The sequence below is a fragment of the Microtus ochrogaster genome, chromosome 26, assembly GCF_000317375.1.
Source record: "Microtus ochrogaster isolate Prairie Vole_2 chromosome 26, MicOch1.0, whole genome shotgun sequence".
In the NCBI taxonomy this organism is placed as follows: domain Eukaryota; kingdom Metazoa; phylum Chordata; class Mammalia; order Rodentia; family Cricetidae; genus Microtus; species Microtus ochrogaster.
In genome coordinates, this window is record NC_022025.1 from 8,981,318 (window position 1) to 8,999,085 (window position 17,768).

Below are 17,768 nucleotides of genomic sequence, written 5' to 3' on the forward strand. Positions count from 1 at the left end.
ATGGGTAGGTGGTCCAGTCTGTGCTGTTCAGTGGACAGGTAGGTGGTCCAGTCTGTGATGTTCAGTGGATGGGTAGGTGGTCCAGTCTGTGCTGTGCAGTGGACAGGTAGGTGGTCCAATCCATGCTGTGGCTGCTGCGTTATGGAGAGGGGGCACTGCACAGGGTAGGCAACCTATTAGTTCATCTTACCCTGGAGAGTTGGGGAGGCACGTGGCCTCCCACTTCCCTTCTCTGTGCAGATGTGTCTGGGCACCTGGAGCTCTAATACAGATGTGTCGATAGGGCTTGAGACATTCTTGAGGAACAATCCCAGACATTACTCTCCTAAGAACCTGACAGGTAGGCAGCCACCGTTGCATCAAAGATCTTCAGGGGTCTGAAATAGGACTTGTGGCCATTTCTCTAGCCCAGCTCTCTTGTGTGGCGGAGTAGATGAGGCATGGACTCAATTCTCTCTCTCTCTCTCTCTCTCTCTCTCTCTCTCTCTCTCTCTCTCTCTCTTAGTTTTAATGGTGAATTTCTGTATGTGTTCTGATCTGTGTTTTTCCTCTATCTTTGATTCCAGTTGAGAATGACAGTTTTTCACCTACATTAGCTATAGATATCAAAACCCAATTTAATATCCTTAAGAATAAATCTCATATTCATTACTTTAATTCATATTCAATTATCTATCCATCCGTCCGTCTGTGTTATGTGGTGAGGGACACCTGTGTATCCTGGTGTGAATGTGAGATTCGTGCACAACTTGTAAGTTGGTTTTCCACTTCCACCATATGGGCCTTGGGGATTGAGCCCCACCTCCAGGCTTTAACCGCCAAGTGCCATAACTCACTGAGCCCCTGAGCCCCGCATGCTGAATTCTAAATCTAGTAGCTACCTACTTAACCTTTTGCAAACATCTTGCATTTCCTGCTTGTCCAGTGACTTCGTGGAGGGGTCCATGAGAGTTACTCCGAGTCATTGCCTTCAGCAGATGCTGTATTCAGGGCTAAGGTGGGTTCTGATCAGAGGGACAGTTAGATATGAAACTCGTTCGGCTTTTCAAGAGGAGAGTTGGTTGTGCCTTTTCAGGATTCTGAGCTCCCTCGAATCATGCAAGGCTCATCTACTTGACAAGAGTGCAGTGCACTGCAGTGATTATGAATCTGAGTGAATTGCCAGAAGTTATAAATCCCGACTGTGTAGTAGGAGCTGCGGGTTGCATCCCTGCCGCCCTGCTCCCAGCCGCCTGGCTAGCTTATACCCCGAAATAACAACACACAAACTATATTCATTTAAACACTGCTTGGCCCATTAGCTCTAGCTCTTACTGGCTAATTCTGATATCCCGATCAACCCATCTCTAATAATCTGTGTAGCATCAGTCTTACCGGGAAAGATTCAGCATGTCTGACCTGGCGGCTTGCTCCATCGCATCTACCCCAGAGAGCAGAGCTAAGGCGTATGAGCTCACTTCCTTTTCCTCCCAGCATTCTGTTCTGTTTACTCCACCCACCTAAAGGCTAGCCTATCAAATGGGCCAAGGCAGTTTCTTTATTAACCAATGACCTTCCTCCATCACTACTGCTTTCTTTTTATATGGCTTTTTTAAAAAGAGAATTTTTGTTTATTGTATTATATTTTTTAATTAATCTAAATAACTATATTATGAAATGCACTTCCATGTAGAAACATTTTATTGAGGCATTCCTGGGTGTGAATCCTACTTTTGTATACCTTATTTATATTTAGTTTTCGTCTAATCATTTGATCTTGTAGAAGTTATAGGTGACCCCTGTAAGCTTTCATTTAGAAAGATGGATGCACCAATGGTGAAAGCGTGGAGCCCAGGGGAGGAGGGCTACCAGTCTATGGGTGTGTGTGCAAATGTGAACTGTCCATTTGTATATTTCTCCAGGGAAGTCCCAGGCAATTAAATCAACCTATTACCAATAGGGGCCTGTCTGTATACTCTGATTCCGTAGGAGAATGGGTAATTCCTGCTAATGGCTAGTACATCTGTTCAATTACATTGTTTCGTATTGATGATTAATTGGGTGTCAAGTTGGAGGAGGGGAGGCTGTGGAAGCAGGGTTCCCTGTTAAATGTCAAAGACTTCCCCTAAATTACCTGTCTTTTTAACCTCCACAAGACACTCGGGCAGGCGTTGTGCTCTTCTGCCCTGAAAACATTTGCAGTGTCTTGGAGAAGTATAATGTCCTCCTGGGAAGTGAACTATATTGGAGCTGGTTTGCTTGAATGTCACTTGTGTCTGCTTTCCTGTGGGATGACCCTTGTCAACCTTTAGATCCAGCAAAAGGGGAGACTCCTATGGGTAATACCCCCGCCCATTTGATGCTGTTAAATTGTTTTCTTTCCTTTGGGAGGCTTTCCACTAGAAAATGGTGCCCTGACTCAAGCTAAGACTATTTAAAAACAAAACAAAACATACCGTATAACTTACTTTCCCTGCATGTGTGCACACTGAAGCCTAATGGAGCAGCAAACACATTTTGAAACAATACTGATACTGAGCGTAACTGTAGGCCATGTGTATCTACCTCTGTGCACGCGTGCGCACACACACACACATACACCCACACACCACACACACATACACACACATACACACACATATACACACATACACATACACACATACACATACATACACACATACACACACATATACACACACACACACCACACACATACATACACACACACATGCATACACACACATACATACACACACACACACCACACACACATACACACACACCACACATACATACACACACATACACACACACCACACACACATACATACACACACAATACATACACACACATACACACACATGCATACACACATACATACACACACATACACACACACACACACACACGCACACACTCTCTCTCATGGACTTTTAACAGTGACTAGCAGTGTTCATCATCCCATCCTGTGAAAAGAGAGCGGGAAAGATTTGTAACAGGGCACTCTCTCCATTTTAAGGAGATGTGCTCTTTACAGTAGGAAGTCACACAGTTTAAAAGCCTGTAGGCATTATTTTGTTAATCGATGTCAATGGTGGGGTGAGGTCACAGATTATTGCATCTTACTTGACGGCTCATGTACATGGGAATAGCATGTGCTTTAATAAAATTATGCATAATGTATGAGATCCTGTAACAATTAAAAAAGGAGTTGATAGCTTAGAAAATGAAGTTTGCAAAAATGAATCATATGGCCGGGACTTGTGCAATCACCTGATCTGTAAGTATATGGTATTTGGGTGAGCACGTATCTTTTGCTACCAAAGGCTCTGAAGGATATTAATACAATACAGAACAGTGATTTGTTGATTGTAGCAACTTCAATGAGAACCTTCTTTCTTACAAAACAAAGAAGCTGAAAGGTGGGTTTGTAAAATATCTGGTGATTCTAGAATGTACTCAGATCCCAATTTTACATTTCACTTGTTTTTAGTGTCTTAAAAACCTTACACTTAAAGATAGCAAAATGTATGCAGTTTCAAAAAGTAGTACAAACCATTCTAAAATAGACATGCTAATTCTTAACCACTTGCTAGTTGACAATTGTTTACAATTTATGGGAAAAGGTTGTTATTAGATATGTAAAACTTTATAAATAATAACCAAGATTCATCTTTATAAATCATATTTTAAATTTGAGTAAAATCATTCTATTTTAGGTATTATAAAATAAAAAACTCCTTAGTTTTACTCAGATTTTTATTGTATTGAATTTATTTATATTTTCTTTAAATTAACCAGTATTGTAAATTATTTTTTTTACAGAATGGATTTGGAGATAATTTGTGAGGAAGATCACAATATTTTCAGATGTTGGGCAGGTTTTTAGAGGAATAATTATACTAGATTTATTACAATAAAGTTGTACGTGTTGTATGTGTTGGAGTTTGTTTTGAATTAATATTTGTTTGCTAATTATTTCTCTTGGAGAATTTGGATGTAGGAAAGAAATTGTTTGCAGCTTATTTACTACTGTAGCAGGGTAAATATTTTTATTATATAAATGCATCCTGAAGATCACACAAGTAATGTTTGCCTTTGGAGATTCCTGTGAATTTACTTCGTACAGGAAATGGAAGACTAGATGGTTCCCTTTGCTTTAAGAAGTAGAATGATTATTCAGGGTGGGGAAAATACTGATTGAAATGTAATGAACGTAAAAAACTGACAATTCTATAACATTCCCGGCCTCTAATCTTAGAAAAAAATTATACATTAATCATTTCCTTGGGTTTCATTAAAGTAAACATTTTTAACCTTATCTAGAAAAAACTTAGTTTTTTTTTGTAGTTACATACCAAGGGGACAGTTATTTCACTTTAAAATTAGTTTCTTCTTCTTCTTCTTCTTCTTCTTCTTCTTCTTCTTCTTCTTCTTCTTCTTCTTCTTCTTCTTCTTCTTCTTCCTCTTCCTCTTCCTCTTCCTCTTCCTCTTCCTCTTCTTCTTCTCCCCGCTCCTCCTCCTTCTCCTTCTCCTCCCCTCCCCCTCCTCCTCCTCCACCTCCTCCTAAGTGTGTAGCCCAGGCTGACCTCTGCCTCCGCCAGCAAATCCTCCCAGCAGGCACCACCACATTCGGCTAGTTTCCTCTTGAAAAGAGTGTGTGTCTCCAGATGTGTAATCCATTAGTTTCTGAACCTGAAGCTTTAGTCTTAGGTGCCACGGTAGGCTTGTATCACAACTACGTAACTCAGTAAAAACGTTTCATGAACTGGACATTTCTGTATGCATTTTTTTCCAGAGGATTATTAGCAATCCTCATAAGAATTCTGTTTGTTATGAAGACATAAATAACAAAATCAGTCTTAAAACTTCAAATGCAGAACCTGATTTTTAGAATTTAACAGTTCATACTGCTCGACTCTTAATAGGGAGGGAAATGCTGTAAATTATAGGAGTGAGCCCTTTCTGCCTATGTAAACATTATTTAGCCCTTTAGATATCTAGTTTTGTTGGGTAATAATGCATCATGTTGCAAAAGATTCACTAAGATAAGAAATTATGCACAAAATAAATGATAAAGGCCACCTGTTAGGGCTCAAAGGTTTTCTTCTGCTCCGTGCTCTAATATATCTGTCCTGCTACAACATTCATTGCCTTTGTCACCCTTTCTGTGAACGTGTATAGAATCAGATTAGAATAATAAAAACTGTTATTCTTTTCAAGTTTTTTTGAGCTGGATTTTCTCTGTCACCGCAGGAAGGCCTAGAAATTCAAGCTTGACCATACTTCCTGTGTTCTGCTTTCTGACTCCATATCTCAAGTGCTGTAATCCTAGGCCTGTATCCCTGTGCCCAACAGAACCATACACATATACATGTGCACACACACATACATTATATTGGCACAATGGAAATGTTAATCTATTTAAAAAATTTCAAAGACTCCTCGGGGTGGAGGCGGTTAAACTACAGCTACAGAGCATAGAAGGTTCTGGTTCATGAGTGTGCCTTACAAAGAATATTTAAAGCATAAATCCGGTGGTTTATATGCAAATTTCAGAACTAAGAGAAAAAGTTGTAGGCGTTATCTAATAATGAGGGGACTTGGGGCTTTATTTCTTGATTACTCTTACCAAAAAGACAGGATCTCCTGAGCAAATTGGGAGAGGGATGGGGAGGGTGGGGAGGGCACGAGAGAGCGTAGAAGGGGAGAGGAGCAGAGGAAGATGTACAGCTCAATAAAAACAATTGAGTCCCAGGAGCCCAGCTAGCCTAAATTCTATTAACCTTAGTGTTGGGAGGTGTGTTTACAGGCTCAGAGCGCATCACAGCTGGACCAAAGCCATGAAAATAAAGTTAGACTAAGACGTTTCTGTCAAAAAGCTCTGAGAAATGAACCCAAGAAGACAATCTGAAGTTTTAGAAAGGAACATAGTTGAGGGAGGAATGCGTTAAGGTCAGGGAGCAAGGTCAAGCGGCCCAATTATCATTGGCTGACGTGTCTTTCTTACTAGGCCTGGTTGACGACCAGAGGTAATTTCTTGTACCGATTTCTTCCCTCAGTTCCCTGATATAAGAAAATATTGATGAGTGGGTATGTACCCTAAAGATTTAAAGTAGAGCTGATGTTTTTCATGCATAAAAATCTAGGTTTGTGGTTCCTTTAAGATTCCTTATAAGTTTACCTTTCAAGATAGGTAATGAAGTGATTGGCCCTTTCTTTGTAACTGCAAAATCCAGCTCGCCAGGAAAAGAATCCCTTCCTTCCTTATACTCTGTTAATCTATAACAAGTTGCTTGGGTATGGATGTATGTGGGTTCTTGGGATAATTTTTTTCACCTGTAATATGTAAAATATTTAATCGTGTTAAGGGTTATGGAAGATATGCTGTTTTTTTTTTACTTGTATTCATTGTAATCATTCACTTGAAAGACAGAATATCTTTGTAATTTGTAATTTTTATATTGCCTGAAAGATTTTGCTGGACTGTATAAACTGTAGGGCAAAGAATAAAGATATCAAGAATAAAGATAGGGTTAAAATGGCCTAGAAGATTCAAAAAGATATCAAGAATGAGAGAGTTAGATGGAATTAGAAAATATCAAGAATAAAGACAAAGTTAGAAAGAAAACATCAAAAACGAGAGAGAAAGAAATCACCAAGAAAATAAAGAATACAGAATGCAAAACAAAAAAAAAAAAAAGAAAGAAAGAAAATGTCTAAAAAAAAAAATGACATTCCCTTAGCTTCTACCTACAATTCAAGGCCAGGTTATAGTGTATGTAAATTATGACAAGCAACACAATCTTGGTCTGAAGTCAATAAAATAGTGTACTGTTTTGTTTCAAGCCTAATGGAATGATACTGTTTGATCCTTTCTAAATTTAAAGTTCTCCTTATAGTTTTGATAAAAAATCAGCCCTGCCTCATAGAACTCTATGGATTTTAAAATTACTCTTGTTAACATAATGCTGAGTAGCATCCTCAGTGTATACACCCATGGCTGTGTTTTTCTGAGGGATCTTCACATTTGTCTTCCTCTGCTAACTTTTCAGAAAAATAAATGTACAGTATCATGGGTTCAAGTTTCTGTAAGTGTCAAGAAGCATTCTCAAAGCCAAAGTGGATGCTGGCAGGTAAGGCTGTAGGCGGCCAAGCCGACTGGAAGTGATTTGGCAGCTTCAGCTAGCCTGTGGCTGGATCAAAGCTGGCCAGAGGCGAGCAGAGCCCAGCGATCTTCACACTTGGGTTACACCACAGTTACTCGTGCACCTTCCGCTGTGCCGGGCTTGCTAGGTGTCCTCTGGAAACTGGCCTCCTTGGGTCGCTTTCACAGACCTGAAATAATTTATGACTGTTCTGTATGAAAATTCAGACTTTTGAAGTAGGACTATCTTTTTCCATGTAACTCTGAGAGAAGCTGACGGTCTCTGTATCATAGGCTGTTTTTACACATCTACCCTCATTCCTCTTGTCAAGAAAATTAACTAAACTCCTAGAACTGAGACCGTGCTCCTCCGGGTGAAACTCTGCTCCCATCTCTTGCTCACACGTCACTGTGACCACTCTCTTTGCTGCCCTCACAGAGCCACGTATTTATGTATTTGGTGAATATTTTTTGGTGCAGTTACTTCAGCCTGGTGTGAAACCTGAGTGTGTTTCATTTAGGTGAGATTCTTTTCTTCACCATGCTTACATGCTTCTGAAGGAAAGAGACTGAAAACAAATAAATAAACTATCTCAGCAATGTTGAGGTTTTGGAGAAATGGTTTGAGTCTGATGTGGAGACTCCAAAGGCTAAGTCAAATTGCTTGCTTTTGTGGTCATGGTCATTTCCCTGAGGTGCTGACAGCTGAGTTAAGGAAAAAGGGAAGGGATGATACACAGCATCCTGAAGGAAGGCATGACGGACGGAAGAAAGCGGACACGATCAAGAAGATAATTTCCCAATGATTGTGCCAAAATTTACACACATCCAAGACCTGTATCTCTGCTCCAGAGCGTGGTCTACGCAGGCAGTCCTCAGTCCTGTGATGCTCAGCCAAGTGCCACCAGGAGGACTATGAGCTCTGGAGTTACATGTCCCTTGGTTCCCCCCTCCCACCCCGAGAATCTCTGTGCGTAGTTTCCCTAATTCAGTGGCTGGGAGGCTAGCAAGTAAAGGAACCCTATGTAGTGTCATTCCATCTGCTTTCTGGCAGCCAAAGCCCCTTCCCAATGGCAGCTTGAGTACTGGATTCTGGACAGCCATTCTGTTAGAGAGAGAAGTAACTGGAAGTAACTGGTCTGGTTATGCAGACACACACGTAGACTCTTAGTACTATCTAAGCCTCCCTTTGTTAGGTCCACAAGAAAGGTAGCCAGCCTGTGGGTTGGGACTAGCCATGCTGCCTGCTTCAGAGAGTGAGTACATTAATCCAGTCATCAAAATATATTTTATGGACCTGTTCAAATATAGTCAAAGCTAAGATGAGGATATATACAAACAATAATGTCCGTGGTTCTGCAGAGACCAACCTGCAGACAAACAGCCACCATCACGGATCTTTCTTTGTTCAATGAAAGCCAATGTTGTTTGAATCCCTTCTCCACACTGAACTATGTGTTCATGGGTAAAATGATCAAGTGACATATTTTTCCCTACCAATAAGTTGATCATAAACAAAAGTACTTTTGTTATAAATAAAAAAGTTCCTATAGAAGAATTTTCTTAGCAAGTTCAAATAAATAAACCAAAATACCAGGGTGCTTGTTTTAATGGTAGGACTTTTGCCTAACACCCCTTGGGATGCAACAAAGACAAATACATAGCACCCTTCTGTAGCTATGTGTTCGGTCATGTTTTAATCTCTCATATGGTTAGCTGCAGACCTTTGAGGTAGAAATCAGTAGTTAAATGAAGTAGTGATACATTCATTACAATTTCTTTTTTGTAATTTTTTTTTTTTTAATGTTCAAGAGGAAATTGAAATACTTAGTTTGCCATTCTCCTGCCTCAGTGTCTCATTGTCTCTGAATCTCTCTCAATTCTCTGTTCCATTCTGGTTTTTCCCATAGTCTGCCAGGCCCTGTGTTACAAGTCAGGCAGAGCTGGTTAATCCAGAGCTTGTTATTTCCCTGGGTTCCTAGCTCTGTGCTTTCTCAGACTGTTTCCTCGGAATTAAGTGTCTGGGATGGGAGCCGTGGAGTGTCCTGCATGTCAAGCTGTTGTCTGCCCATTCATTCCACACACTCAGGTACGTGTGTCATTTCAGTGGAGGGAACTCACAGATCATGGCCAGCTGAGGCGGCAGGGCGAGGTCCTCAACTAAGACCAGAGAGGGCAAATGCACTCTGCTTTAGAAATTTCCAAAATTAAATTTGTAAAAAAAAAAAAAAAAAAAACAAGTAGGGAGAATGAAACAGAGAAAGACAGAGGCTCTAATGTGAGTAATTATGAGAGCGCAATGGGAGGGATAGTATTTATTTAAATTATTTTAAAGACGGACACAGCACCACATGTCTGTAATACCAGCAAATGAGAAGCAGCACCAAGAACATCGAGAGTCTGAGACCTTTTCTTAAATACATTGCAAGATTGTGGTCGGTCTGAACCAGATAGCCTTTCCCTCTGGGGAAAAAAAGAAATAAAAAAACCAATATGTAAGCAAAACAAACCAACACACAAAGATCTCTTATGTTAAAGAAAAAAGAAGATCAATTAATTTTTCATCCATGGCTTACAGTCAGCACATTGAATCACGGACAAAGAAATGAAGTAGGAGGAGGTTTTAATACAGAAGATTTAATTCAAGGTCTCAGGATAGCTCAGGAGGTGACGGTGCTGTCAGTGTGGACGGCTTGGGTCCCTAAAACCCATGCGGTGGGAAAAATGGATTTCTGTAAGTCCTCCTATGGCTTTGATATGTGTGTATCCATCACACACACACACACACACACACACACACAAACACACACACACACACACACCCTTCACACACATGCTCACACACCCTTCGAGAGACAGAGAGAATATATTAATGTAATAAAGAAATCCCACCCCCAACAACTTTTGAAATCTTTATCCTAGTGAAAGGTTTGACAGCTTCCCATGTAACCAGAGGAAGAGTCCAGTTTGGTGATTGCTTTAAAGGTCTTTAATGGGGCTGGTGAGATGCTTGGGGACTAAGGTTCTTGCTTTGCCGGCCTAGTGGTCTGAGTTTCATCCCCAGAAGGCATGAAGGGGGCAGGAGAGAACTAACAATAAAGTACCCCACCCAGACCCTTACACATCACACCCAATACACATGCGTAGCCACAGATGCGTGTGCGTACTCCCGCTCCCCCCCCATATCCCAAAGACCTGATGTCTATACACACAAACTCACATATGTAAGATACACACATGAACATATACCTCCCTACACTCCTGATGCAATACAAACATGCACACCACATTCACATACCTTACACACATACACTAAAAAAAATTAAAATCCCTAATTATTTTGAATTTGGCCTAGTTTTTCATCACGAGTTTGAATTTGTTTACTCTGTTTACAGTGCTTGCTACATCCTTGCCTTCATCTCTGCCTCCACAGTGATTCCGTTCCATGCTATGTGTCCTTCCTGTGCAGTCTCTCTGAGCTGGGGACTCATTGTTTCCTGGGAACTACATGTTTACTTTCTGACTTCTGCTTGGCTCTAGGACACTAGCCATTGGTCCTCAGATTCATATTCTGGAGACTCTGGCAAAAATGTTATCCTCGGGGCATTCGGAAGCCAAGGGCAGCCTTGGGATAGCACAGGCATATTAGTACCTGGCTGGATCTGCTCAGACACACCTCCAGAGCACTGTGAGCAGTTCCTGGTCAAAGCTTTTGCCATTGGCTGTTGATTGTTTTTCAATAACAGGGTGAAAATGTAAAGTCTCTCTTTGCCCTATATACAGCTCTAATTTGTTCAATTTATTCTGGCTAATTGAAGGAAAAAGTCAAAAATTGTAGCAGCAGCTGCGTACATTATAAGATATGTAACATATTATGTGTGCTTTTTGGTAGGTGCCATGACTAGCTTTAATTTTTAACTAGAATCACTTGGGAAGAGTCTTAAGGAGGGACTGTCTACATTGTATTGGTCCATAGGCATTTGCATGCGTGCATGTGTGTGTGCGCGCGCACATGTGTATGTGTGTGTGTGTGTGTGTGTGTGTGTGTGTGTGTGTGTGTGATTATCCTAAGTTAATTGATGCAGGGAGACCCAGCCCACTATGAGTGATGCCTTGCGTAGGTAGTGAGTTTTGAATTTTAAACAAGTAGAGAGATGAAGCTGAGCGCAGGTAAACAAGCAAGTGAGCACGCACACACATGCGTTACGTTCTCTTGATCTTGCCTGTGACTGTGATATAACTAGGGCTTTGAAGTTTCTGCATTCTGCTCCGTAGTGATGACTGTTACCTGAAATTGTAATCTGAAACAAATCATTTCTCCCTTAAGTTGCTTTTTCTGTTGAGGTATTTTTTTATCTCGGCAATGAAACTAGGACAGTGAGCATTAGCAATCGGATATGTGAGCACACTTTTGATTGTTTTTCTTGATTTTTGTAATTTTGCTTGCAAATTCCAATGTGATATAACAATAAAATGAGGATACCTATATATCTATATATAATCACACGCATATGTGTATAACTTTTGATAACACACCAGTTCATATGATAAATATGCCATTATTTCTTTTGCACCAGCAGATTGTTTTCAGAATTTTGTCTCCAAAATAAAACATTAGCAAATAAATGAATGCCTGAGGAGAATTAATGTGTCAACATTCATACATAGTATATAAGAGAGGACTACATTAAATAGCAACATTCATATATAGTATATAAGAGAGGACCACATTAAATAGCTACATTCATATATAGTGTATAAGAGAGGACCACATTAAATAGCAACATTCATATATAGTGTATAACAGAGGACCACATTAAATAGCAACATTCATATATAGTGTATGAGAGAGGACTACATTAAATAGCAACTAGAGTAGAAAGCAGTAACAAAATAGTGTTTACTTTTGGCATTGACTGCAGAAGTAACTTTTGGCAAAGAACCCTTCCTGACGTGTTAGATGTTGAGTAAAGAACATGAAGCTAAGCTACCATCTTCCTTCTGTGATCTAGAATCGTGAGAGGAAGACAGAACTTTGCTCAGTGGCCATGGCTAGGAGAAAAGAATTCTTCAGGCTGTGGGAGCTTGGGTGGAGCGGTTTCTTTCCTCCTCTGGTGTAACTTCAGGGTCCAGAGCACCCTCAGCCAATTTTTCTCACAGGTGCCTTGGCGGTTTGCAGGTGGGGCTGAGGAGTCCTTTGGGTCTCTCTATAGAGGAATAGTTGGAGAGAGAGAGGATATGGGGACTGCAGGGCTTGTGGGAGGCTGCTGAGTCACGTGGGATTCACAGACGTGGCTTTGGACATCTCTAGCTCTAAGATTACACAGCTTGATGGCCTGTTGAAGTCTGTCCTGGACTGCGCTCCGAGTGGAACATTAGGAACAATCACAGAGTGACTAAAGGTGAGAAAGAGGTCAGGAGATGGCCAGCCTGCATGTGGACCGCTGGTGTGCTGGCTGCTCCGGGACTCCCTATAGGAAGAAGAGCTAAGGGACCTTACAGCAGGGTCTCACACCAAACTCCACATTGTCTTCTTATTGCAGGGGCCTGTGCCCTGTGTCCTGTCTTTAGGAATCCAATGTGATCCGTGAACTGAGTCTTCTCAAATGGGAAGATGAACAGTGATAAATGAGTCCTTTGCTGAAAAGGCCAGGGTTTTAGTAAATCTTGTCATTTCCTTCTGATGAGGAGACTATGTCTGGGGGTGGATTCTCTGTATTGTGAGACAATTATCAAATATTGAAGGCTTAAATTAAACATTTCAGTTTGAATTGGCATGGCCTGCCCAGCAACTGCACATATGTGAATTGTGCCTCATAGTGTATTTTAAATTATCCGAGCATGTGACAGAAAAATCCATTTAGATACAGTTACATAAGATGCTTTTTCTCCCAGGTATACGTTGAAAGGCTTATGCTTTGACCTACTTTTTAGTGTATGAAAGGTCAACATTATGTAATATTGACATTTAAACATTTGCAAAGGTTATATAATTTGAGAAATTAATAAACGAGAAACATTAAAATTATTTTTCTGTCCTAATATTTATAAATTATTTCCCATCCTTAATACTCATGTATTATCTCCCTATCATTAATGTTTATTATAGGAATCTTTCATCAAAGATTCACTTTGAAAAGTCTGGTTTATCAGCATTAAAATGTTTTGCCTTTTTGCCACTTCATAAGGAGAAAGGGATCTTTAAGATCACCCTTGTTCCGTATTTTGAGTGTTTTGTGATGCTGTAAGGTACCTATAGCAACCAGCATCCTGGTTCCCACAGTTAGAGAGATGTCCATTTCTCAGAATTAGGTTTCGTGTGTGACAAGAGCTACTGTATTGCACAGAACAAAGTCTTGAACGATGACATCTTTCGATCTTTTCCACAGGTTGCACATGATATCTCTAAATATGCGCACCAGTTTCCCGCCATAGCAGCCAGTGTTCGGTCCTAACCTTTGCTCACTTGAACTTAAACATTTAATTAATTCGGAGAAAAAAAGTATTTCTTTTTAAAACGTTTTGGTGTTAGTGCATAAATATAGCTTGATATGAAAGCAAGTTCTAGGTGCCGTTTACGCCGGGCAGATCAGGGAGGAGGCACTCTCTCCATGAATGGTCCCCGCGTGCCGTGCTGCCGAGGGCAGCGTGGGGCCGTCCATCTGCTGCGCAGGCAGAGAGGGTCAGAGAGCCACGTTCGGGGGAGGGGGCAGGTACAAAGGTCGGAAGCAATACATTTCTGTATTGTTTTTCCGAGCTGGCCGTGTATTTGCCGTTTCACGTTTGAGGGTTCCCTTCCTAGTCCTCTAGAACACCGTCCTCCAGGATCAGAGACTGCAAATCCTGGCTCTGCACTAAACCTCCAATATTCTTTGTTTCTCGCCCTCAAGAACTGAGCCACTGTCTTCCTTATTTGCACGTTAATATATTTGCTTTGACAGCTTTTGATTGTTGAGGAAGCGCTGCCCTGCAACAGCTGTGATCTAATTATCCTGCGGGCTGTACTTTAGGAGAAGCTCCAGCAGTCAGGGTGGACCCTGGGTTCCTATTCACGCGTTTGTTTGTGTCTGTGAAACTGTATCGTGAAGACATTGGAAGGCTGGATGGGGTCGTGTTTGTCCATTCCTATCGAAACCCCTACTGTTGCTCTTAGAGTGTCTCATGCCCAGACATACATCAGAACTGATTCCACATTGAAACTGCTACCCCATGTCAACTGTGTGTGTCTTCTGTGAATAATGTAAGAACCTCTTCCTATGGACCAACAGCATTGTGTTATGCCAATGAAAGCAGCAAAATTTATGTTTGTAAATAACATAAATAGTGCTTGTTTAATTTTTTGTTAATTCAGAAGAAGTCTTACAAATTTAATATGAGAAACATTATCACATGTAAGTAAGCACATGCATGTTTATACAGTCTGTGAAGGAAGGCTACATTGGGTTTTGTAGTTGTTGTTAATAATGAAAACACACTTTTCTCTTTCCATGAAAAGATAAAGACTTCTGTAAGTTTCATTTTGCCTTTCTATGCATAGGAAACAGACTTTGAGCTCATGGCTATCATGATTAATAAAACAGAAGATATGGCAAGAGACTTGAGGGCTGCATGATGCATGGCGATTAGAAGAGAGATGTTTCAGATCGTAGAACTTGAAATAAGAACTGTATCCCATTGCTTTCTAAGGACAAGCCATTCTGCTTCCTTCAATTATTTTAGGCAACCGAAGTTTATCAACTCATTTTCTTATCCGTAAAACCAGCATTAGAGCTTGTCTCGGTAGGTTTTTATAATAATTGAAGACTTTGGGCATGGAGGCTTTTCAGAATAGTTCCTGGAATAAACATGATCTAGAGACCCATTAGCTTGCGAACTGAGTCTGCACTACACGTTCATAACTGTGCTGCTCAATGTCACCATACAGAACCACACACCCATCTGTTCAAGGAAACTAAGTGTTGTGTTGGGCACAGTGCTGACCCAGGACACCACACCACTGTATGCTCTTTTGTAGAGCAGGCCGAATATAGAATCAAGGAAGAAAGATTTGTGAGATTCTGAGGATCTGGCTTGAACAGGAGCGGAACCTGAAGCAGCCTGGAGAGGTGGTTGGGGGTGGGGGCTGGAGCTGACAAACTTAAGTAAGATGATTTCAAAGAAAGCATGATTACGGAAAGGGACAAAAGTGACATGTTATCACGTGAAGCTTGTAAGTCCGATGGCTGCAGACAGAACGCGTAATGGGGGAGAGGAATTTTCATTTAGATTGGTGTCCCTGTATTAATCAGCGTTTGAGGATTTTGCAGTACTAGAAATATTTGATGGCTCACATCATCACTGAGAGAACGGGACATGGGGAAATTTTTGTCCTGACATTAAATAATGCTTGCATGCTTGAACTAGGCTAAAACTAAGTTTTGTGAGCTCATTCTCAACGGCCGGTGGAAACTACAGATGTAAAACCGGAAGGCGAGGTCTCCGATAAAATGAATGGGGAGTTTGTAATGAGCAGTTAGGCATTCAGCTCATTCGGTTCACGGAAACACCAGCAACAGATTGTGTGGCCATGTGGGACATCCCAGTTGGCGCCAGGCTGTGCAGGGATGGCGCTGGAGGTTGTCACAGCCTGTGATGCTGAAAGTTAAAGGCATAGAGGGCTCAGTGCTTGGGGAGCAAACCCCACGTGGGCCCCCACCCCGCCCCGCCCCCTGGCTAGCTGATGGGCATGCTAGCTTAACATCAACCCTGAAAGCATTTGGGTTATTTTCTGGAACCCTGAAACGAATTGCAGCAGTTTAGGCAGAAACTGTTAGCTAAGTAATTTAGAACGTGCAGATAAAACAAGAAATGAATCCAAGATGGCAAAGTCAGTGTCAGGGAGACTCTTTGCCCTTTGGAAGCTGAGACTATGCTTAGCTACAAAGTGGATACCAGGGCCAATGGGACAGAGACACATGGACAGCGGAGGATGAGCTTGCTTTCTTGATACAGCCTTGTCTCCCGTCTCCAGCCCTTTGCCTTTCTACTACGATTAGTGTGATCACATCATTATCCAGTTTCCCAGGATTCCGCTGGATGAAAATGAAATTGAATCCACAAGCATCTCACAAGTTGCAACAGCCTCTTTCTAAGAGTTACTGAAAATGCTTGAATTGCCAGTAATTTCAGGACTGAGCGAGCTCTCCGGGAGCATCTCACCCATCTCACGATGGTCCTGTGGTACAAACTGGATGCCAAGTGACTTGATTCCACTCAGACACACGCATCTGTGTACTGACACCATGTTTTCAGAAATGCATATCTAGTTTGTTTGTGTGCCTTGGTTATCTAGATCCTTAGCTTGCTTACTGCTATTTTTATCCAATTAGAGAGGCACTGTGAGGTGGTTTATTATGTAACAAAAACAGGAGCAGTTCAGCATTGGTAAAGTATTTATAGCCAGTAGAACACTTCACTTTTGAAATACCTTATTGCTTAGATTTATGAACATGTTATTTGTGTATTAGCACAGTCGAAATGGTCATTTTGCTATGGATGTAGACATTTTAATTATTTCCCACCTCCTTAAGACATCATTGTGTCTTTCATTCACTTTGGTTAAATAAAAAAAAATATTGCTTAAAAAGAGTGGCAAAGGCCTAAAGTGGTGCCTGGATCTTTCAGGCTCGCTCCTCTCCTACGGCTCCTCACTGTGGGATGCTCTCTTCCCTTTCCTCTGCGCTGGATGCCACCTTCTTCTTCTGTCTCCATGGTAATTGCTGCTGGAGTGAATGGAGAAAGGTGTAGGAGAAATGCGTCTGTGTTTTAGACACTCCGCCTACTTTTCCACAGGGTTTACCCACGTCAGCAGAGACAGCAGGGCAGGTATTGTTGGGGTCTTGTTATTACGACAGTTCTTAGCTCTCACCGGGAGTCCATGGTTTCAACCAAGCCAGTTCTCTCCTCGGCTTAGCTTTTAGAACATTTCGATCGATAGATCGACACTGTCTACTCAACTTTGCACTTTACAATCGGTTAAATGGGGTGTAATCTGGCTTTTCTGCATCTGGTGTTCCTCAAGTACGTACAAAATGATACGGATTAGCCTTTTTTCTTGCTTTTTGAGGACAGGATTATGTGAAGGTTGCTGTGCCAGGCACGAATTCAGCCTCAAACGGAGCATTAATGGTAGCCTTGTCTTTCAAACTCAAGGAAAATGTAAACATTTTATATGCTGCCCCTTTCAAATTTTGGCCATTTGTGTGCCATAAAATGAAATAGACATAAATGATGTTTTGCTTATTCAATAAGATATTCCCTCATCTTTGCAGGTATCTTGGTGGATGCTTCCTGTGACATGGACTCTGTAGAAAACAGTAAACACTTGGAACTTTGCTAGTAACTGTGAAATGTGTGTTCTAGCGACCTAGTAAAAGTCAATACCCAGTTTCTCACCATGACACTCAATAAACATTTTAATTTTTGTTAGACAGGTGAAAGTCATAGTTGAAACGTGAGATTGAAATTTTAAGCAATAAGACAAGATTCAATTTAACTTTGTTCGTAAATGATTCTATTTAACTTTGGGAGGATGAAGAGGAATCACAAGACATTAACATAGAAGAAGAGACCCAGGAATGGGGTTAGAGGAGCTGTAGG

At 41.1% G+C, this 17,768-nt stretch overlaps 1 protein-coding gene across 2 annotated transcripts in view; it reads left to right on the top strand.

The window, feature by feature from the left end:
- Positions 1-17,768, top strand: part of Cacna2d1 (calcium voltage-gated channel auxiliary subunit alpha2delta 1) — a 441,225-nt gene that overhangs the window by 51,135 nt on the left and 372,322 nt on the right. The window lies entirely within an intron of this gene.